The sequence below is a fragment of the Phasianus colchicus genome, chromosome 7 (genome assembly GCF_987193195.1).
Source record: "Phasianus colchicus chromosome 7, bPhaCol1.hap1.1, whole genome shotgun sequence".
In the NCBI taxonomy this organism is placed as follows: domain Eukaryota; kingdom Metazoa; phylum Chordata; class Aves; order Galliformes; family Phasianidae; genus Phasianus; species Phasianus colchicus.
In genome coordinates this window covers 30,781,205-30,803,751 of record NC_143442.1, presented here as the reverse complement: position 1 = coordinate 30,803,751, position 22,547 = coordinate 30,781,205, and the positions used below count along the sequence as shown (strand labels likewise).

At 37.4% G+C, this 22,547-nt stretch overlaps 1 protein-coding gene across 26 annotated transcripts in view; it reads left to right on the top strand.

Moving 5' to 3' along the window:
* Nucleotides 1–2,031: 2,031 nt before the first annotated feature.
* The window catches only part of LOC116235940 (uncharacterized), a 182,053-nt gene continuing 161,537 nt past the window's right edge, over nucleotides 2,032–22,547 (top strand). For 20 of the 26 annotated variants that reach the window (XM_090144391.1, XM_090144385.1, XM_090144389.1 and 17 more), the window contains exon 1: nucleotides 2,089–2,233. The gene's annotated coding sequence lies outside the window, so the exon portion shown is untranslated. Of the gene's footprint in view, nucleotides 2,234–3,964; nucleotides 4,160–4,422; nucleotides 4,694–22,547 lie in introns of all 26 variants that reach the window. The other 6 variants (XM_090144386.1, XM_090144390.1, XM_090144394.1 and 3 more) reach the window with 6 other exon arrangements.

The following is a 22,547-nucleotide window of genomic DNA, read 5'->3' as shown; positions in this document are numbered from 1 at the left end:
AACTAGGATGTATTCACAACTGCCCATATAGGGGTGTCATGATACAAGACTTATGTGCAGAGGATAACTAAGCTTGTATCTCAAAGTCTTACTTTTTGCTTATCTCACTATTTTTTCTGTAGTTACTTAGCATGTAGCAAAATGAGTATAATTCAGTGTGTAACGCCTGTATGATTTGTTTAAGGAGAAGTGAGATAATATTGCATAGCTCAGGGTAGGAGGTAAAAAAAAGAAAACTTTTTTGATACCTGTCTAAAAAGAAAAACATGAAAAATGGCAAAATCCAGTGCAACATTTATAGCATTGGTGATAATCAGCATACTCAGTATGCTTAAGAGGAAAAAAATCACATCTACAGAACAAGGAGTTAGGGTAATAAGCAGGTAATGTTTTATGGTAAAGTCATAGAAGACTTTCATTTAGAAAAGAAAGATTCCAAATACATATTACAGAATTATATGGAAGTGGATTGTCTACTCTGTAGTTCATATCACTTGTAATAAAAAGAGAGGAATAAACAAAGACATAGCTGTCTTAATCTTTATTTAAAAATACTTACTTGTAGCACTTTACCACAATTGGAAATACTCTGCAGTTGTTGCAAAGGATTCTAAGGTGCCTCTCTAGTTTTGCTTTCTCTATTGTGGTGAAAAGCTGGTGAGAGTTTATAAATTCTTCTAGAATGAGCCTCCCTGCTGAGTGGGCACTTCACTACAGAGTCATTTTTATCGTGGTGGTCAGTCCAAATTTTCATACAGTTTATGTGGATGTTGTTACCATGGCCGTATCTACAGAGAAAAGAATGTCAATTTCTGAAATATTTCCATAAGCATGTTAGAGAAATCACATAGCAATACTTAGCTGTCTCTGCTTTTGTTTTCCTCCTCTCCTCCCCTCAGACATTAACTTGTAGGATTGCCAAATTTTCAAGAGTGAGAAAAGGACTACAACAACTGTATTCTTGTGTACTGAAGCTAGCAATATTAGCAGGTCTGGTAATCCTGTAATTAGAAAAGTAGCAAGGCAAAGAACAAATTGTATAATTAACCTGCAGTAAGTGATGGGATGCATTTTCTTGAAGAACTCCTGACAAAATGGGACAAACATCCTTTTCATCAGTTCTTTCTCTTGGTGTAACACATTTGTGAGAAGGCAGTTTGCTCTGTGTTTGTGTTCTTGGTGCAATTATTGCAGTACACCCTCAACTTCTCTTTCCACAAGACCCAACTTAAAGGCATCTAGCAAAAGTCAACGCAAACATCTAAACTTGCGTGTGTCTCATTTACAGTAACTCCGTATCTCCAAATGCAGAAGGGACCATCTCTGTTACATAAATATGCTATGTTTCAGCCCCAAAATGATGTAAATTCTTTTCTATCACAGAAGCTTTTTGCAGTATGCAAGTTTTTACCTGCATGCTGTCTGAGACAAAAATGATTCCGAGATGTTTCGAAACCATGAAATCATCAGTGACAGCTTACATTTGAAATACTAAAGAATAAATTAAACACTGTTAGCTTGTAGCTTAAATGGTTTTTTGCTTCTCATTCAGGAGGCTGATCTCATAACCAATTGCTGGCATTCCAGTAAAAATTTCAATAAGATAACGAAGAACTCTCCTGGAAGCGATGCAGGATAGAAAATACCTCTGTTCACAACCACCTTTGGCCTATTAATCTGTTCTCTGTAACTCCACCTCGGTGTAGTTCTGGTGCCACAAAACCTGATCCCACCTGGCTCATCGGGTTGATGGCGGTGTGGATGCTGTTGGTGAGCTGAGAGCCAACTCACTGTCTACTGAAGTTACTTTCCCCTGCACAGACCTTCAGAAAGTTCTAAAACCTTGCTGCGATAGAAACGCAGGCTAGTTTCTGACTTTTTAAAGCAGTTCAAACTGAAGGGGCCGCTCCCCCTCCTCTCTTGTCTCCCTGCCCCTCTCCCAGCCGCTTTCCCCCGCGGCGGCGGGCGGCTGCTGAGGGCTGCAGCGCCACCTGCCGGCACCGCCTCGGCTCCGCAGCGGCCGTTTGGCAGCAGGCGGGCGGTGGGCGCAGCTCCTCAGCCGCGGCACGGCTGCGGGGGGCTCGCGCGCTCCGGCCGCCGCTGAGGCAGGGCGCGGCTAACGGTCGTAACGGTCGCTCCGGTTCCTCAGGCAGCGCTCGTCCGCCGGAGCGTTTGTTCCTTTCGGCTACGGAGGGATCTCTGCAGAAAACGGGAGGTCGTCGCCTCATCCTCGGTACTCGCTGCTTCTTTTCTCGAAATGCACCTGTTCCATTACGCGCTTTCTTTTTTCTTCAGTTCGGTTTTTTTTTTTGTTTTTTTTTTTGCTGAGAACGGCGCTGAAGCCGTTCGTGTGGCAGCCGCCAGGGGGAACTCTCCGCTCCCCTCAGGAGCTCGTTGTCACCCGTCTGTAACGGGAGGGAGGGCTGGCAGCTCTCAGCGGGGAGCTGGAAGGAGGCTGCGGGGTGGTGGGGGGCCGCTGTCTGCAGGTAACGGCGATGGGACGCGAGGGAGCGGCCTCGGGTTGCAGCAGGGGAGTTCGGGTTGGGGGTAAAAACGTTTCAGAAGGAGCGGCGATGCGCTGAACCTGTCCCTGGGGTGGCCGGGGGGTTTTACTGAGCGAGGTGGAGCTCTGGTTTCAGTTACTTTTCAACAATTCCAGAACCACTCTGATACTGATTTGCCTTTTGTTTTGTGTACAAGTGCTTTCAGTCCTCCTCCTCCACTTTCACCATTTTCTCCATCTTTAAAGCAGACCAGCTGGTACAGATCTTTGCCAACCTTCCCAGCACCTCACATAGCATATCCATAGTGTGACAGTTCTCACACCGTGTGGCAGGATCCAGCTGTACGAATAATCATTACAAATAACTGTTATGTAATAGGGCACTTTTTCTAATGTTCTTTGAGACAGTGAGTGCCTTTTATTTCATTTTATTGTATTTTAACAGAGCTGCTTCTTTTCTGTCAGTACATAAAAGCTTCTGGAAGTTTTGTTGATTTTGAGAGAATATATGTGGCATGATCCATCTTCATCTCTAAACTGTTACCCTGAAGAGTCCAGACAGCAGTGGATTATTTCCCCTTTAACATGAAGCAGTTTTGAACACTGCTAGAGCTCAATTCTGGTTTTTGTTTGCAAGAGGAAAACACAGTTTCAGCTCTCGCCTCTTGAGAAGATAAAATCTGCGTTTCTTACTTATGTAGGAAGTGTCTCATTTTCAGAGTTAAAATTACATGAAGTCATACAGGAGAGGGTACTCTGAGCCTCTCTTTCTGAAACCCTGTTTCAAGTCAAGATTTCTGTGGGCCAGACAGTAAGAAGGTGACTTTTTAAGGTGACTTTTTATTTTGCTTGTTTGTAACTGTGCAACTTCCAGCTCGTGGTTTTTTGTTGTTGTTGTTGTTTTTCTATAAACCTTTTGTTCACATTCACTGAACAGACTGCAAGTAAGTAGAAGACATTTCATCTTGCACATTTCTTTTTTCAGGTAAGTATCCTAATTACAAATTCCACGATTGATTCTTTTTCTTCTTCAGGGAGATTTTGTCATTTTTCCCATGTACTGGCAGCATTTGGGCACTAGGGATGGAGAATGCCTCCACAATTTCCCTTCCATTTGACTTGAAGTTACTGTGAAATGCTGCCCTTCTAATTTCTGGAGAAGCCAGGGCCTCTGTGCCTATCCAGGGGTATTCCTTAATGAGATCTGATTCTAAAGTTATGTCTCCTATTTCATTCTGTTGTTTTATCTTTCCCTCTAAATAGAAAATGGAAACAGAACAGTAAAAGTCTTCTCTTCTGAGAACTAGGTGCCTGGAAATATTGACAATCTGTGGAATCTGTGGAACTGGAGCTTTAACTCTTTAACTCTCAGTGCACTATGTGATGTTATGATGTGGAATACTGATAACAAAGATCATAAAACAATAACACAACCTTTCTCTTGTAACATGGTAACACCAGGCCCCATACCAGCATAAAGACCATGGAGCACAGTGCCAATCTTGGCTGGGCTGTCCTACCACACCCAGCGGATAGACTGGATTTGGTGCCTTCTGACTTCCACCTGTTCAGGCCAAGGAAAGATGGATGCATGGCAACATTTTCCTAGCAACAATGCTGTCACAGCAGCTGTGAAACAGTGGATCATCTGTGCTGGTAAAGATTGTTTATTGTGGGCAAAAATGCAAAGTTAGTGATGATGATGACTGTGTCAAAGAATAGAGTTTTATATCTGAGCATTTGCTCTATCAACTAGTGTTATTGTGCTCTTTGTATCAGTTGTAGTTTCCATGGAAATAAGTAGGGAGAATTACTTTTGGAGTGATATACATGTTTAACTTCATCCTGCTTGATATATACATACCTACATTGCGCTTAAGCCCACGAAATTCACAAGGTAAATATTTCTTTTTCTCTAGAATTCAATCTGACAGATGCTCCCTGTCTTCCTTGAGAATGAATTGTATCTACTTCCAAGGTGTGTTTTACAATTGCTTTATCCCAGGAGCCTTTAAATGCTGTGAACAACATGAAATTTTATTCCAAAGAAGCTCTTTAAAAAAAGAAAAAAGAAGAAAACTTGACTGGGATCAAAGATTTTGGGAATCAACGAGAATTATTGGATCTGGGAAAATCTCCTGCAAATCCTGAAAGCAGAGGATGTTTCCTGTCAAAGATACTGAACTAGAGGTAAAAAAAAATATCTATTTTAAGGCTTAAAAAGCAAGGTGACTTTGTGGCTCAGTGATAGACTTCTAGAGATTCTAATTATTCTGGCTCTTCTAAAAACTTCCTGAGCACTATTGCTCAGTGCCTCAGTTTTCTAATGATAGTATTTCCTTTCTCCTCTTCCCTGCCTCATCTATTTAGACTGACTCTGTCCCTAAGGAGGAGGGGGACTTCGGTTATATCACTGTATATTAAATTCTCTCACTAAATATTGGCAGAGACGTGTTTGTTCAGTTCTGTCATGTTCTGATAGTGACTCAGGGTTTGCTTTCCTATATCAGTTTATAATTTTGTTCTCATCCTTATGCAGCACAGGACACTGTTGATCACCTTTGCTGCAATGCCCTTTTTTCCCATGTCCTGTCTGCTTTCACCAGGACACTCGGAGTCTTTCCCAGAGTCAGCATCTGCTGGTGGTTCATGGGATTATTTAATCTTCCTCAGCTGCAGGAGTCTGCATTTCCTTTTGTTGAACTTGTCATTCCTGTCTGCCTTTCTGCAGCCAGCAGCAGTACAACCAGCTGATCCATCAACCATCCCTTCTGGATTTGTATCATCTGTAATTTTGCTGAGGTTGTGTTTTGTCCTGCCTCTTGGGTTATTAATGATGACCTTAATCAATCTCAGGCCCTGGGATTTTCAGTAACAGTTTGATGAATTAGGTGTGGTGTTTGGAATATTTTCTTCTGGTCTTATTTTCTACTAATGTATTTCTGTCTTTTAGTTTATGATGTGAACTGTAATATTTCCAAATTTGAGATCATTATTTCTATTCTGTGGTTAATAGTTTTACTCTTGAACATGCTCTTGGCATTCTTAGATTGAAACTTTTTGGTTTTTTATGACTTTAATTTTGAATAGTTGATGATCTATTGTGCTTGTATGTGAGCTCTTTACATCTTGGAGGGATCCAAATTTGAATCCATAATTCAACCAGAGTGATTAAAATTCTTACATTGAAACAATATTTAATGAAAACTATTAACTTATGCTGAGTTTCTTTGGCATTATACAAATGCATCAGTGAGTCTGAAGATAGATGAGTTCCAAAGGGTACATTTCATTCTGCTAGTCACCATGAGGATTTTCATAGTTTACTTGTAAACAGTTCTCAGGAGTCTCAGTTCTTTTATTTGATAAACTGTGCTGAAGCCACAAAGCAGGAAATCTCTGCTCTGCTTAATTTCTTTGTGTTTGTTACTCTGATTAAATTATTTCTGTGCATTAGGCAGGCAGGTGAGTGTTGAGAAGAACCAGTACAGTAATTCACACATCTGCTGTAAGACTATCTTCTGTCACTTCTGAGGCTGTCAGCATGGTAGTAACTTGTCTGGAAATTCAAGTGGTTAATCAAATGTACTATACTGATTTAATTACTGGAACAGGACAATCTGCTCTGTTTCAGAAAATGATGTTTCACAAAGACCTGGTGATTTGAAGACATTCTTCCCTGACTCATAATTCCATTTGTATTTATTATGTTATAGGAACATCCTCATCACAGGGCAATGTGTCTCTTTTTGTATTATTGGTACTAGAATATCTTAAAAATGTGTAGTCTTCCATCAAATATGCTTCTTTTGCTAGAACCTAAGCTGTGAGACTGCAGTGTCATTATGTCTACTTTGCCTTGGTGTAGAATATTGATACAGGGATAACTTAGCAGCTGTAACATTGCAAATTAAAGAAATAACTTTACTAGTCAAATGATGTCACCTCCTGCATGTATTGAAGGATATTGTGGTAGGGATAAGGACTTCTAGTCACAGTAAAAACTTTTGCAGGTGGCTTGGCTGTTGGTATTGTACAATAGATTGTGTATTAGTGAGAAGAACATTTTCCAGAAAAAGGCATGATTTTGTAAATGGTAACACCCACTACAAAAACGTGGAGTCCTTTCTAACAGATCAAAAATAATAAATCCTTCCTATTAGATGCCTTTTAATATTCTGCAGAACTGAAGATTTATCTTTTTTTTTTTTTTTTTTTTAATTTATCAATACGTTTAATGTAGAATAGCATCCAGTAATAATTCAACAATTCAACAAGGAATTTCATTCCAAGCTATAACTTTTCTAAAGACAGAGAGCTGTTGGAGAGGGTCCAGAGGAGGGCCACGAAGATGATCAGGGGACTGGAGCACCTCCCCTATGAAGACAGGCTGAGGGAGCTGGGCTTGTTCAGCCTGGAGAAAAGAAGGCTGTGGGTTGACCTCATTGCAGCCTTTCAGTACCTAACGGGAGCCTGCAAAGAGGAGGAGAATCAAATCTTTGAAAGGGTAGATAACTGCAGGACAAGGGGAAAGTTGAGGGAGGGAAGATTTAGGTTGGATGTCAGGGGAAGTTCTTCACTATGAGAGTGGTGAAGTGCTGGAACAGGCTGCCCAGAGAGGCTGTGGATGCCCCATCCCTGGAGGTGTTCAAGGCCAGACTGGATGGGGCCCTGGGCAGCCTGGTCTAGTATGGAATGGGGAGGTTGGTGGCCCTGCATGTGGCAGGGGGTTGGAGATTCATGATCCTTGAGGTCCCTTCCAACCTTGGCCATTCTTTGATTCTGTGATTAAAGAATTTTTTTTGGATTGTGGCACTGCACAATTTGGAACAACTTCCATTGTGAGACTGTATTTTGACCGTTTGTCACAAGAGGGGGCTCAAGTTCTTTTCAGTTTTTAAATGCTGGTATCCCACTCTAGTGAGGAGAGTGATTTTGTATTCGTGTGTGTGACAAAAGGAGTCCTCATGTGGATTTTTATTTGATTGTTTTTAAATAATTATAAAATGATAATAATAAACAATGATGTTTTTAAATAATGATTTTATTGTTTTTCAATAACGGTCTTCAGAATTATTGAAATACTTAGATCAAAACACTGGGCAGTTACTAAGAAAGCAATTTTCATATTATTTCTTGTTTTATGCTTTGCTGGCAGATATGTAATTATAAAAACCGTGATGTAAAACTTTGTATAGGTAGGTAGATGCTTGGATGTGGTCAAGTGTTAAGCAGTGAAATTCACAGAACATGAGACAGGTTTCCATATGAGACATTTTGTATCTCTAGAGAACCAACTAAAAGTGAATCGAAGGCATCAGCTAACCAGGCTAAAGTACACAAAACAGGGCTTTTTAAAGCTGAGGCATTAACCCTACTTATGCCAGTATTTTTAGATTGTCAGCTTCCTGTATAAATGCTGTCCTCTAATTTTGTGGTAAAGAGACAAATGTCACTGCCCTTTTTCAGAATACTCATTAGGTAAAAGCCTGGAAACGGTAATAGTACAACAATAGGGGCATTTTTTCTGGAAAATCTCTAAAGAACCTGACAGGTTAGGGGATTCTGTACATTCTTGGTTCATTTATTAACTTCTGAGCACATAGATCCAGGATGAGGAGTGCATTTTTGGCAATGCTTGTGAAAAAAGCCATGGACAGCATTACTGAAATGGCTAAGCCTCCACTTCTTATGACAGAAGAGGATGATGTGACTGATAAGATGATGTCTTTCATGTTTGGTGATAAAATAGATTTGGAAAGGCTTCTCCAGATATAGAGGAGGTCTCAAATGTTAGATGATTGCAAAGACTTTGTTTCAATTAGTGGTAAATTATTATGATGCAAGAAAGATAATAGAAATATCTGCTTTCCATCTTGTGGGGAAACCAACCTCCTTGCTCTTTCTTATTCTGGAAGAACTCTAGTTATTTCTCTTTAAATTATTTGTTTGGAAACCATTAATTCTTAAAAAAAAAAACAAAAAACGTGCATGTCGACATTAACATTCTGTACTTTTATTGTGTTATATTGTCTATATTATCTGTCTGTAGGCATCCATGAGACTTGGATCTTCTCCTTGATGTATAATCAATGGATTTCAAATCTTGTACATGTGGCAGCACTTCAAGACTTTTAGAACTTCAACACACAACTGAGTGGCTTTGCAGTGCCGTGGCAGTGGCTTTTCTGTTTCATGCCTTCATGTTTTCAGTCTTCTAAGAATGGTTTTACATTAACCTTCTTAGAGCTAAAATAACAGAATACTTAAAAATGCAGTATTTTGGGGAAAGAAGTGATTTTCAAGGCAGCAGCATGTGTACTTTAAGAAATGCGGCTTTAATTAATGCAACCACAGGAAAAAATAATTAAGACATTGCTGATGTGTGTAAAAATATCGTAAGACTATATGCAGTCCTTACGAAGAACAGTATAATATGGCGGCCCAGGTTCTCCCTTTCGCTCTGTTTTGTTTAGTTTACTTCAATATTCCGTTGAAAATCCTGACCAAAAGAAAGGAAAAAAAAAAAAGAGACAGAAGGAGAGAAAATCAGTGAAAGAAAAAACCTCTTGGGCATTGCAATGCTGAAAAAAGAACTTAAACTTCAGTAGATTTTGTTTTATGGTTACTGCATATTTAAACAGAGATTGTACCTTCACTTTTTTTTTAAAAAAAACTGTTGTTATTGAGTACAGCAGAGTTCACACATCAAATGTAGAGTATCATAAAAATTTGACACAAAGTAAGCTACAATTCACTTTGTATTTACTTCTGGGAACTTTGAACAAAGGTCAGCACAAGCTTCATTACGCCTCCCATTTGGGTTTTCCCACACTTTTCTTTTTCCCACACTTGTATGAATCAATCTAGTACTTGCTTATGACCATCATGGTGTTTTATATTTAAGATATGACGTGTTTTTGAACCTGACTATCATGCAGACACATAACTGGGGTTCTACAAGATATTGTTGTTAACTAGGTCCTATTTCTCTCAGTGAACTGAGGATTCCTTCTCTCTTTCTTTGTCTTGTTTGGAAATACTTTTCCTTACATTTGTAATTGATTCACCACTGAGAAATGTCTCAGTCTTTTTTCTTTTCCCAACAGTGGTTTTTCGTAAGAAAGCAGCCTGAACATGCAGTTCCTTCAGAACATCTTTCTTGTGACCAAGACTCTCAAAATATGAGAACAGGCACAGCCTTTCCCCTATGAACTGTAAACTAAAACCTCATTTACCTCCTTACTTATTTGCTCTGATCATGTTCCCTAGCTGAAAGATGTGAAGAACAACAACAACAAAACCTTATTTTGACAGGGATTACAAACCGAACATAGACAAATTCTGGTTTTAAGCTTCTGTTTGCAGCATCAAACATGATATTTTCTATCTTTCATTTTACCAATTAGGAAATTCCTAGTTCTTTTTCTTACGTGTGTGAGTTTAAATTTGTCTTTCAGATTTATACATTTTTTAAAAACAGCTGGTAATAAAAAAAAACTCCTTGCAGCTGACAATCTTCCCATTGTGAACTCCTTGCACTGTTCTTCAGCTGTTCAAATGGCATACCTTTTCCTGCTGACAAATTAGTTCATAAGCTCAAAGGAATAGGTGTCATACTACGCCAGGTAGCCTGAGCAGAAAAAGAACTTTCTTTGGAACATCTTACTGCTAGTTTTACTTACAGTCTTATATATATCAACTACTAAGAAATGAACAAGTGTGAAAGTTAGCTAGGAATTTACTTTGTATGTCCTTTAAGGTAAATGTATATTTGAGCCAGAACTTGGCCTAAATGACATCTGAAAGTCACTAAGAATGACTTAGTCATTCTCTGTTGGAGACTGTTACCTTGTGATGTGAGTAGTTTGTTTATTCTAGATGGGGGCCATCAGCTGTTGCTTTTCTTTTGTGGCTATTGTTTCTGAGTTGTGTTTTGGCGGTTTGTGTACAGGCAGAGCTTCTCTTGCATCATGGAGTCTTGTTAATTTCAGGTGAGATTTGTTTGTGATATAATTTGACCAATGAACAAAATAGCCTGACAGTGTCACAATTAAGTATCTAGATTTGGAATACAGTTACCCATTGAATTTGTATTGACACAAAAGCAAGTGTTATCATGTGGCTAAATCAACCCAAACTGGTTTAGAATATAATATGAATAACAGATTAAAAGTATAAAAGTAAAACAGCATATTTCTACTGCCATTACTTTAATTTAAAATGTGTAACAGTAAAGAGAAGAACACATATCATTCTCTTGAGGTCAGAGACTTTGGTTTAGTTTTTTTTAGAGAAGGCTATTGCTGAAGAGGTTGCACTTTCCCTATGTTCTAGCTACTGTGGCATTTGAAGAGTTTCATCTCAATTTCTCAGGTAAAACAGTTCAATTTTTGGTGATTTTTTCTGAGTTTAGAGCTAACTCTCCATCTCATTTATAAGAGGGTTCTCACAAGAGGTAGATCCTGCAGGATTTTAACTGCCATCAAGTAATAGCTGGTCAGCTTTGTACTACAACTTCAACATCTTCTTTTCTGAACTGTGACCAATAACACGCTTTTTTAGTTGTAGCCTTATTCTACAGAACTCATTTTATATTTGTAAACACTTTCTGAATATATTTGTGGCTTCTGCTTGAAAGATAAAGCAAGCTAATGGAAACTAAAAGATTTCTATTGGTTGTCTTTGCCACGAAAGACCCAAGAGTATCTACGTTTGTACTTAAGACTTGTTTTGCTTTTAGCCTCCCAAATAATACATTTCAGAATCATTCTTCAGCTGCATTCCTTAGGCCAGATGCTGAAGGATAAAAATTGTTTTACTGCGTCATCAGTTCATTCTAGCAGGTCATTCCCAGCTCTGGCTTGGTGTATGTATAATAAAATACCTTGACTTTGTACTCCTTGCTATTGAAACATTCCCATTTGTTTTTTCTTCAAAAGCTTTCTGGTCTCTCAATTAATCTTTCTGTTAGGTCTTCAAAAGATCTTTGATAACTTTGCCTCAGTAATAATTTTTGTATTCTTTATTTCTTCCTATGTGTTCTTGTCTTGAGGATTTCCCCTCAGCTTGAGCAAACATTTAGTTTCAAAATGTGTTATAAAAAATCATTAAGATTTAAGATCCTGCCTATCTTAGTGCAGATATGATTCAACTTTGCCAGATGATGACAGGTACTTAGAAACAAAGGTACTCACTGATGTGATTTATTTGATGAACTTTTTGTTACCGACCAAATCTGGCGTGGTGCACAGATTTTTGGAAGTGATAGCATGCAGTGGAGTACAGTTCAACATGCCAGTGAGTGCACAATGCTTTAAATTCTTTCCTAGGGAACATTAATAGTAGCTGCATAAATGAATAAGCTGGGTTCAGAATGCGCTGAGGATATGTCTGAGCTGAAGGTCTACTGTTTTGAACCTTCTTCAAGTATGAAGGTATAATTTTGTTGTGTGCTGAAATACTTTGTAAAAATAGACAGTTGTGCATGCAGGATATCCCCTTTCAAAAAGATGTTTGTAAGAAAGCATTAGAAAAATTAACAACTGCTGATAGTTGTTGTAAATCAGAAGTTTCACAGAGTTATAAAATGACTTGGGTTGGATAGGGCATTAAGGCCCATAAAGTTCCACTCCTCCTGCTGTGGGCAGGGTTGCCACCTGCCAGATCAGGTTGCCCAGAGCACCATCCAACCTGGCCTTGAACACCTCCAGGGATGGAGCATTCACAGTTTCTCTGTTCGCACGGGAAATTGTATGGATCAGCTCCATCAGATGCCTTGTTACAAAACATATATCCAACTCTTTGCTAAGTTAGCTGAATATTTTGTATCAAGTATCACCATCTGTGCTTTTTATCTGACAAAAATACAGATGATGGAGTTAGAGATGTCTTAATGTTGGTGTGAGTTTAAAGTTCAGATGTTAGATACACTGGTATAAGCCATATCTTCCTTTCTACCATAGAATTTGAGTGAGAAAAGGACTAGATGTGCTGCTATTGTAGTTTGTTCCTGTTCACTGCAAAGGCACACCCTCAGAATGTGGGAAGTGAATGTCTTCCTCATGACAGGCTTGAGTGCTGTGATTACCTTAATTTTATCTGTAGAAGAGTTTGATTTATTTTCTTTGCAAATGTTTGCTACATGGATGCTGTTGGCCAAAGTGAAAATGAGTTAAAATCTTGGAGAGAAGCCTCTGATGCTCCCAGTCTTGTTAGCTGCTGAACTTTGCCATAAATCAAGTAGCCATACAAAGGAAAATCACTACACAATTCAGAAGGAAGTGGGATATGATAAACTCCTGTTTACAGCCAGAATAACTTCCTTTCGAGCCTCCTTCTTATGGGAACAGAAATATTATCCTAAGCTATTTGACAAACTAATATCTATTAAATGTATTTTATATGTATTAGTTCCTTTTGCGATGAAGCATAGGTACTTTAACTGGAGACTGTGATGCTTGTTATGCTAGGCACAGTTCAAAACAAGTTGAAAAAACTGGGCTGGCTTTGAAGACAAAGTTTTAATTACCACACAGAGAAAGGAAAGAGCTTTTCCTTCCTGTCTAAAGCTCCATTTGTAGGATACTTCATGCTAGTCTGTAAATCTGGCTAAAAGATGCAACTGAAAGAAGTATTTTTTTATTAAGAACCACAAAATACGATATGGCTACTAAGTCTGTAAATGGATTTTCAGAAAAAGTAAAGCTGCTATAGGCTTGTATGTAATTGTTTTGCTACATTAAAACATGGAACTCATCACAGCTTTTGTATCAAAGCCCAAAGTAATAAACTGAAAATGGGCCATAATCTTCAGTTTGTATTCTGTCAAACTGATATATATATTGGGTTCATTAATGAGACACAGCTTAACTGCTGCCAGTGGCATTTCATAGTATTAATGGAGCATCTAGGGTCTCTATTCTCGTGCCACATGTGACGCATATTCTGTGAAGAGTTTGTAATCTGTGTGTAAGAGAAAGGATAACTGGCATCTGAACAGATAAGGAATGAATTAAGTGGCCAAGATGGCAAATTAAAGAATGCTGTAGAAGTACAGCAGAAGAGGAGGAGACTTCTTGAGCCCTAGATTGCCTGTTAGCCCATTTGTTTCTGGAACAGAATACAGAAGATTTTTAAGCTTTTGCATGCTGTTGAAACTAATTTCTTCTTTTAAAGTCTAGCCACGTACAGATTTTCTCATCGCCAGCCATAGATAAGCTGTGTGACTCTGTTAGGTTTCTTACCAGTTTAGCATTCTCTGTTTAAATGCAGCTTTGGGAAATAAGAATGAGCAAAGTTAGTAGGTTTGCTGCTTAGTCTTCAAATTACAAAGTCAGACCTCTGCATAAAAGACATGAAAAGTGGCGAGAACTGTCTATGTAGTTTCTGCAGAGGTTTTATTGTTTTTCAGCCCACCAAAACTGCTATGCCTGCCTCTGTAAATTGTGTGATTCTGACTAATACAAGCACATCAAATTTTCCTTTAAATTACTACTGCCCAGTGTTAGATGTGCTCATAAAATACATGTCTTCATTTGTAGCCTGGATTTTAGAAATCCCCACAGACCAATTGAGGAAGTGTAAAGAGACCAACCCGAAATGTCCTGGGAGAATTTCCAAAAAAAGCAAAGAAGCAAGAAATGGAAATCAAAATAAGATCTTTAATGTCTCTGCCCTAAGTTCTTACAACAAAACTTCCCTTTCAACTTTCTCACAAAAACATACTGTTGTCATTTTGGTAATTTTGCAGCTACTGCAGATTGAAAAGCATTTCAGACCATAGTTAGAGACTCAGTTCAGCCCTTCTTCCAATTCTTTTTTTTTTGTGTGTGTGTGTGTGTGATTAAGTGCCTATGTTCAATTTCCCTAGTAAATGTAGGACTTACAAATGAGAGATGTAAGCATTTAGTGGGAATAGTAAGGCTATTTGCATTTTGCTATTCTCTTAAGTGGCTTACTAAGGTCTAGTCTGTATGTTCTATAATTTCTCTTAATGTATCTCTATTATAGTGCTGCTGCAGCTGAATGCATATATGGAATTACAAATTGCTGCAATATGACTGTTAAGAAGATTGACCTTAGCTACTTTACTCGTTAACAACAAACTTCTTGAACATTTTAAGTCCTTTCATATTCTTAAATAAAATGGTTACTTTATAACACATCAGCACTAAGGACACAATGCTATATTTTGGTCTGATGGTGATAATGCCATAGATTTTGGACTGATGGTGAAATCCTTGATGGTTCTTCGTCTCTGAGATTAGGGTGATTGCTTTTGATATCTCTGACAAAAGTTAGAACCAAGGTGGGCTTGACTTCTGTGTTCTCTGATTTTCCTTAACTACATTTGATGTTCTTACGCCATTGATCCCTCCCTCTCAAAAAGGATACCTCTATGCTTTTTATCTTCTTTTTGGCTTTACTGCTCCCTCCTCTTCTGTAGCAGAGTGGTTGTTCTATTTATAGTCTCTCATTCTTATCTTGTCTGACAGCATCAATTATTTGAATGCCCCTTACATGTACCCAGATTCATCTGTTCTTGCCTTTTCTGTTGCAACACTCGTATTGATATCAAGCTATATATTTCCAACCTACTCCAGGGAACCTGTTTTAGCAGAGGGGTTGTGCTAGATGTTCTCCAGAGGACCCTTCCAACACATGCAAGTCTGTGATTCTATAAAATATTTGTACATTGTGTGCAGTTATGCCATAAACAGTATTGAAAAATACTTATGTACTGCTTACACTGTTTTAGTATACTGATACTTGGATGCAAAGCAAGTGAATATTAATTGTATCTTGATTAGTACAGTTGTGCTTTTTGGATTTTAGAGCCCTCTGTTTCACATACAGTGGAAATTTAAGCAGATTGATAACACCTCTGAAAAGAGAAAGTGTACTGTAAATTTCTGATGAATTTATTTAGCAGATGAGAGAAATATGAATATTCTTTTCTTAGATTGAGATTAGTCTTAGTCCTGCAAATTTGGAATAAGGAGTATTATGGAATAATTTTCTAAGGTTGGTGTTCTCACTGGTGCTCATTTTTCTACAAGGCTGTGATGCCTGACACAGTGCGTGGCACAAAAATGGAATCTGGATTGTAGCCATGAGAGACACTTCAAAGAATTCTTTTCAGACTAAACATGAATATGATTAAGCCCTGAAACCATTTACATGAAGATGATTGAATCTCACACAGTCAATGGTTAACCTAGATATTGCTTCCATCTCACTGGAAGGGACACATTTTCTTTCCTCTGCACATTCTTCTGAAGCAGGAATCAGCATTACACTGTTACGTTAGCACCTGCTTCTTTCAGTGACTTTCTTGCTTCTTTCTTCTCCCCCTATCAAATACAGCTGCCAACAACTGTTTATGTCAGGATAGAATAGAGATGAGGAGGCTTTTGACTGTTGGAAGCTTTTGGCCGTTGGCAGAGCTTTCATTGCTCAAGCAGCTGTTCCTTATAGTCCCTGGGGTAAAGTCAGAAATATGGAAGGAAGCCAGCTGGACTGCATGATTTTGGGTGTCTTTCACTTAAAGTTATTACATTATACTTCATAAGAGGTTCAAGCAGTTTTTAAGAACAAGCTATTGATTGCCAACACATGACAGAAAGTAATTTCTAAACTGCCAATTTTCATTATTTCTTCATGCACATTTCATATATATTTCAAATTGCTTGACATGTCTATAAATGATTCTATCAGCTATGAGTGATAACTACATAACTGTAATAACTAATTTATTGCCAATGTAATACCAGTGTACCAATTAATTATATACCAATGTAAAGTTCCTATGTTAGTATCACTACGTACCTCAGAATGTCCCTTTAATTTCCCTGTAGTGCCCAATAAAAATGTGTTTCTGGAATACCATAAGGGAGAGAGTATCTGTAATATTTAATGAATTTAAGATTGCACCCATTTTTTTCCTCTGCCTCTGTACTGTTTTCTCTTAAGCTAGGGAGCAAATATAAACTGTGGCTTTTCCAGCGAGCCAATAATAATTTATATTAAAGTAATGCTTATCATACAAAGTTAACAGTAGCTATCAACTGTAGTTCTAAGATAATACATAGGGAATAATTTACTTCTCTGTTCTAATTTATGAGATTGATGAACAGAACAAAAATGTAGTTTTCATTATTAGTTACTTTAACATTATCTGCTAAAACTATGGTTAATTTTTCAAAGGAACTTGAATATACACATGAGATTCAAGATTGGTTAATCACATTTTGAAACAACCCACACACATGCGCTGTTTTTTTTTTTTTCATATTCTTTTGTATTGCGAATTTCCAGGATCAAAAACAGGCATAGATTGCATTTGCCCCTCTTTTCTTCCCTGCAGACAAATGCACATCTGGAGTGTCTCAGACAAAAACAACTTTTAAGTGCTGAAGTCAAGAGATCTTGTCTAAAGTTAGTGCTGGAAATCTTTGCGGTGGTTTTGGGCTGCACTTATTAAAATCTTGAAATATTTGTACCAAATGAACAATAACACAGAAAAATCATTGTTGCGTATCATCATGCTTACCTTTGGATTCTGTCTCCTTGAGATAAATTTATTTTTTAAATTAGAGATTAAAAACAGTGCAGTTGATTCTCCATGTTCTGGAACTGTTGTTCAGTAAAATGCAATTTTCAGCATGTTAGAAGTACAGTAAATATTTTTTGTGCAGATCTGCCACTTTTTAAAATTTTCACTAAGACCTTAATGAGGGCTGACAACAAGTAGCTGATTTACAGTAGTGAGACAAGAACATAGGCCTTTTCTTTGCACTCTGCTGAGAGAATAAAAGAACAGTAAGAATACTCCTGATGGGACTTAAAGGCAGAGATAGGAATATGCTGAGAACTGACTTTCAGTGACCTGAAGAAAGTACCTGCAGCTGTATCTGAAGCAATTGCAGATAGTAGAGGTTATGATCTTCCTCAGGTATTACTCTGCTTGTTTTGTGGTTAAAATTATTGCAGCGTATTTGTGCTGGTTATTGAAATGATTTGGTACCACTGAAGTTCCATAGTTTTCCCACATTCTCCCTCTCCTTTTTTGAGGAAAATTTGTGTTCTAAAATAAAAATTAAATGTGATCACTAAGGATACCAAGATTATATGTGCTTTTTAGCATCTTTATCAGTGATATTGGAATGGAGTGCGCCCCTACCAAGTTTGGAGATGATGTCAAGCTGACTGATGCAGCTGATAGAACAGAAGGAGAGCATGCCAATCAAAGGGCCTTGAACAGGCTTGAGTAGTGGGCCCACATGAACGTAATGAGATTCAACAAGGCCAAATGCAAGATGCTGCACTTGTGTCAGGGCAATCCCAGATATATGTACAGACTGGAAGAAGAACTCCTTGAGGGCAGCCCTGCAGAGAAGGACTTGTGGGTCCCTGGGGATGAAAATCTTGAACATGAGCCAGAATTGTGCTTGCAACCTTTAAGGCCAACAGTATCCTGGGCTGCAACAAAAGAGGGGTGGCCAGCAGGGAGAGGAAAATGAGCATTCCCATTTGCTCTGTCTTCATGAGTACTTGAAGTACTTCATTCAGGCCTAGGGCTTCCAACAAAGAAAAGATAGCAATCATGCCCAAGGCTGGGGATTGGAATTGTGTGATCTTTAAGGTCCCTTCCAACCCAAGCCGTTCTGTGTTTCTATGATATATTTAAATCAAAACAGCCAACTTTAAATGGCATTTCTACTGAACTCTGTAGTGTTATTTAGCTTTATAGATCTCTATTCCTTGTTAAAGCCAATTAATGAAAAATTATCTTTGGCATAAAATGGCAGCCATCTTCATTTTGCTCTTATATCAGTAATTTTCCTCTGGCTTCTCTTTTTTTTTTTTTTTTTACTGCATTGAAGATTATTCCTAACAGTTAATAGAATCAGATATTTTTTAATTTTCTTTTGAAGAATCATTTTGTCTTGATACTGTCTGTCATTTTTGTTACAGTATTTTTTTCTTTCCAAAGCAGATTTTATCCCCAGGACTAATGATACAGACCTCGTATATGCTGTTTGCTGTAACTTCAGCATTTTCAAACTACTTTTATGTTGAAGCTTAACACAGCTGAGGTGAATCTTTACATGCAAAAAACCCACAGGGTGTACCACTTGTACCACTTATTGCACAAGATATCAAGTCACACAGTCTCTTTCTGGTTCAATTTCCTAACTAAATAATGCAACTTCACATTTGCAACCACAAGCAAAGTTGGCTTACTTTTGCTTGGTTTGTGATTTTTATACATACAAAATTCAAAAGCAAATACCTTGTAATGTGAGAGATCTTTTGAGTAAGCCATGAATAAATTATGATTGTATATCTAACTTGGGGGGGGGGGGGGGGGGAATATATAAATAAAGGAAGATGTTAGTGATATTAATTTGACCAACTATCCAGAGAATCAAGTCATCAAAAATCAGTCTGTTGCAGTAGATGTTCAGTAATGTTTGGCTTGACCTGTTCCTCAACTGAAGTAGTGACTGCTTTAACAAACAACTGAAATTCAGAAAAATGTAAACCAGAGAAGAGAGAGAATTTCCTTCCATTTAACATTAAATAATTTAAAAGGAGATCTGTTAATTATTTATACAGGAAAGACATAGTTATGAAGTCATGGAAGGCAGGTTTAGGCACAAATATTGAAGTCAAAAGATAGAACAAATACTTAAAAATACATCTCTATTATCTGTATTTTTTAAATCAGATGTATGGTTCCAAATTGTATTTTTGTTTAAGTTCAAATACTTAAGTGCCAGCCTTTGGTTCCTTCTGTCAAAGCATGTGACTAAAGGTTTGTATGAATGTCAAAAAACCAAAACTTTCATTTTAATAAGACATTTTAAGATTTTAATAATCACAGGTTCACATAATTTGCAATTGTTTGAGAATGTTTTTTATATGCTTCCCTTCTGAAAGGGAAACACTTCTTTAAAATTAATCATATCTGATCAAACCCCGCTCAGTTTTGTGAAGATGCTGCAGAGCTATGTTCTAAAAGGATATTAATTAAAGCTATGCCCCGGAATGTAAAATCTCCTAACCCTGCAGGAATGGGACAGTGAGTGACAGGAAAGAAGCTACTTTATTTTGATGTGAGGGACTTCTACTGGTAGGAAAAATCTCATCAGGAGACCTGCTTCAGGATGAACTGAAATTGAAAGGATTACAGGTTTGAAGGATAAAATTGTACATTTAACTGTGCTGCTTGAAGTGGCTTCTTTTCTCCATGTTATTAGGTAGAGATTTCTATAAACCTACTAGTCTAAGAAATTACTAGCAATTCTGCTTGTGATTACTTTCTGATTTAGGCACAATTGTCCTGTTTTGAATTCTATTCAATCTCTTAGACTCTCTGCTGCTATTAGTTATTCCATCACTAACTAATCTGGTGAATGAAATATACTAATAATGAAATATTCTAGTGTGAAGGACAGTGAATTAAAACTACTAAGGTAGCATTAATACTTGTTTGGAGATGGGACATTGTGACCTACTCCTGCAATTCACTCTGCAAGTGGGTGGAATTAGTACCTTTTTATTACTTGTTGTTAAAAGTGATTAAAAACTACCTAGTTCAGAAAAGATTAAAGTTGTTCCTTTGGCATTATGGATACATTTTATTCAAACCCCAACTTTTTTCAGTGTATAGTGGATGGATTTATTGGTGTAATCTTTCTTCGTAGATTACCTGCAAAACTGAGTTACGATTCATATGGAGCAACTTGCCAGTAGAGCCAGAGAAACTATAAACAGGGACAGAAAAAACATTAGTTTTTGTAAATAAAATGTCATTTGTTTAATTTTCTCAGCATAAGGATTTTCTACTTTCAAAACTGTCTTCTCTTGCACACTTAAGGCTGGAAATAATGTAATCACCTTGTAGTTAAAAGCAAAATGAATTGATATGGAGACAAAAAATAGAAGTGTTTTCCATAAACTAAGTAAGAAATAAGGCAGACTGGGAATGTCAAGGTATTTTTTTCTGGCAATTTTATACATATAAACACAATTATATGCAATTTTAACTGTCAAACTGTTATTCAAGTAACCTAGGAAAGAATAAATATCATGGTAAGCTAAGTTGCTGGCCTTTATTTTCCCATTTTTTACAGTTTGATTCATCTTTTCCTTTCTATTATTTTAGATAGAATGCAGAAGTGAGGCTTAGTATCATTAGATCTGAAGACTGTGTCACTGTGCTGGGAGGATACCTTGAATGAACACATGTCTGTTTGCCTAGAATGTCTGTCTGGCAGTCCTTCTTGCAGGAAACCAGCTGTTAATTGGCCTGGGCAGGGCCCAGAGAGGAAGTTCAGTGGTTGTCTCGGTCCAATAGATCAACTAGAATGATTATTATAGTAATAGTTGTAGAACATGGACAAATATATCTCACTTGGAAGGTGCTTAATAGGCAACTGCAATCAAAGTAATGCAAAAGATGCTTACAAAGTGAAGTTTAGATCATCCATGGTTTGGCATTTCTGTTTATAAATTTTCACGCTAAAGTTTACTGTGGCACTTTGTCAAAATTTAAGTAACAAGTATAAAGAAGAGAAATGAATCTTGTTAAAGTCTTATTTCCTTTTTAATTAGGAAATTGTGTTTGGAAACTAATGCTAAGAAGTATTAGAACTGAAAGCTGGTGACTGTAGTTGATACAAATACATCTATGTGTTTTGAATATACCAGATCTATACATGCTCAGATATAGCACACATAAGAAGTGACAAGGCTGTAATATGTAGAAGTGCATTTTCCTTAGCATGTAATTTTGGTGGCCAGCTGTATCTTCTGGTTGTATTGCAGTAAGAGGGGAGAAGCAAGGATGCATGTGAATGGATCAGATGGAATAGAAATAAATAATAAATACTTGAGGAATCCTGAATAATCCTGTATATTATTTTATTTTCTTTCAAGAGTATGAATGTTATATCTAAATGGAATGCCTTGTCATTCTAAGTCTGTTTTTTACCATCTTATATATTTCACTCAATTTAGTATCAGCTCCCTGAGAATAATAACAAAAAAAGTTTCTTGTTTTATAAAATGTTTTTTGTTATCTCCAGTGGAATTATTAAAACAGAGCTGGTTTAACTACAGATTTACAGAAAACTTAATAATATGACTTCTCATTAAAAAGGAATTTAATTTCACAAGTATCTTGAACGCCTATTAGTCAACCTGACCACACTTCTTGTGTGGTTATGCAGACGCACAGAAAATAAGCAAAAGCAAACTTATTTCAAAAAATTGAGGACTTCAATGTCTTGCTTACAGCCTCCTAGGGAGATACTGTTCCTGATATCAGTCTCACGTTTCTGATACCATGTCTGGCTTGTCATTAGTTCAAGTAACTAGTCCCTATCTCATTTCTAACTCTCTTCCTGATTTTTTTTCTGCATTATTGTATACGTCTTGTCTGTGCAACCTCTGACCTTTCTTTAAGCTTATCATTTTCTTCACAGTATTACTATGAAATTTGGGACTGATCATTGCTATATGAACCGCTGTAATCATTTCTGAATCTAGTATTGGTCTGTGAGACCTGTGAGCTTTGTGCCTTTTGAAGTTTAGCTTTACTTATAATTAATATTATTTTTTGTAACAGTTAAACTATTCACTGGCTGTTGAGTTCCACAGAGGAATTATTAGTTCATTATGATATGTACATTACAAATAAAAAATTAACTTGATATCTGAAGATATAGCCATAAGAAATAGATTCATTCCCATCTGAGCAGCAATAAAGACAAAGAAGTAAGCTGGCTTCCCACCAGAAGGAAAAATGATTTTAATACTTACAGACATAAGCCTCACTACACCTAACAGCTTCTACATGTTTGTAAAGTCTTTCTTTGCCACAGTAGGAGATCAGCCAGTTTTGCTGACAATACCTTCTGTGACCTCAAGTCCTAGTCCAGAAGACAAATATTTACGTCTTGGATGTTCTTTTCAGAGTTACAGTAGTTTACCAAGAACTTATATCGAGGGTTTTTGTCCTGTGGGGAAGAAG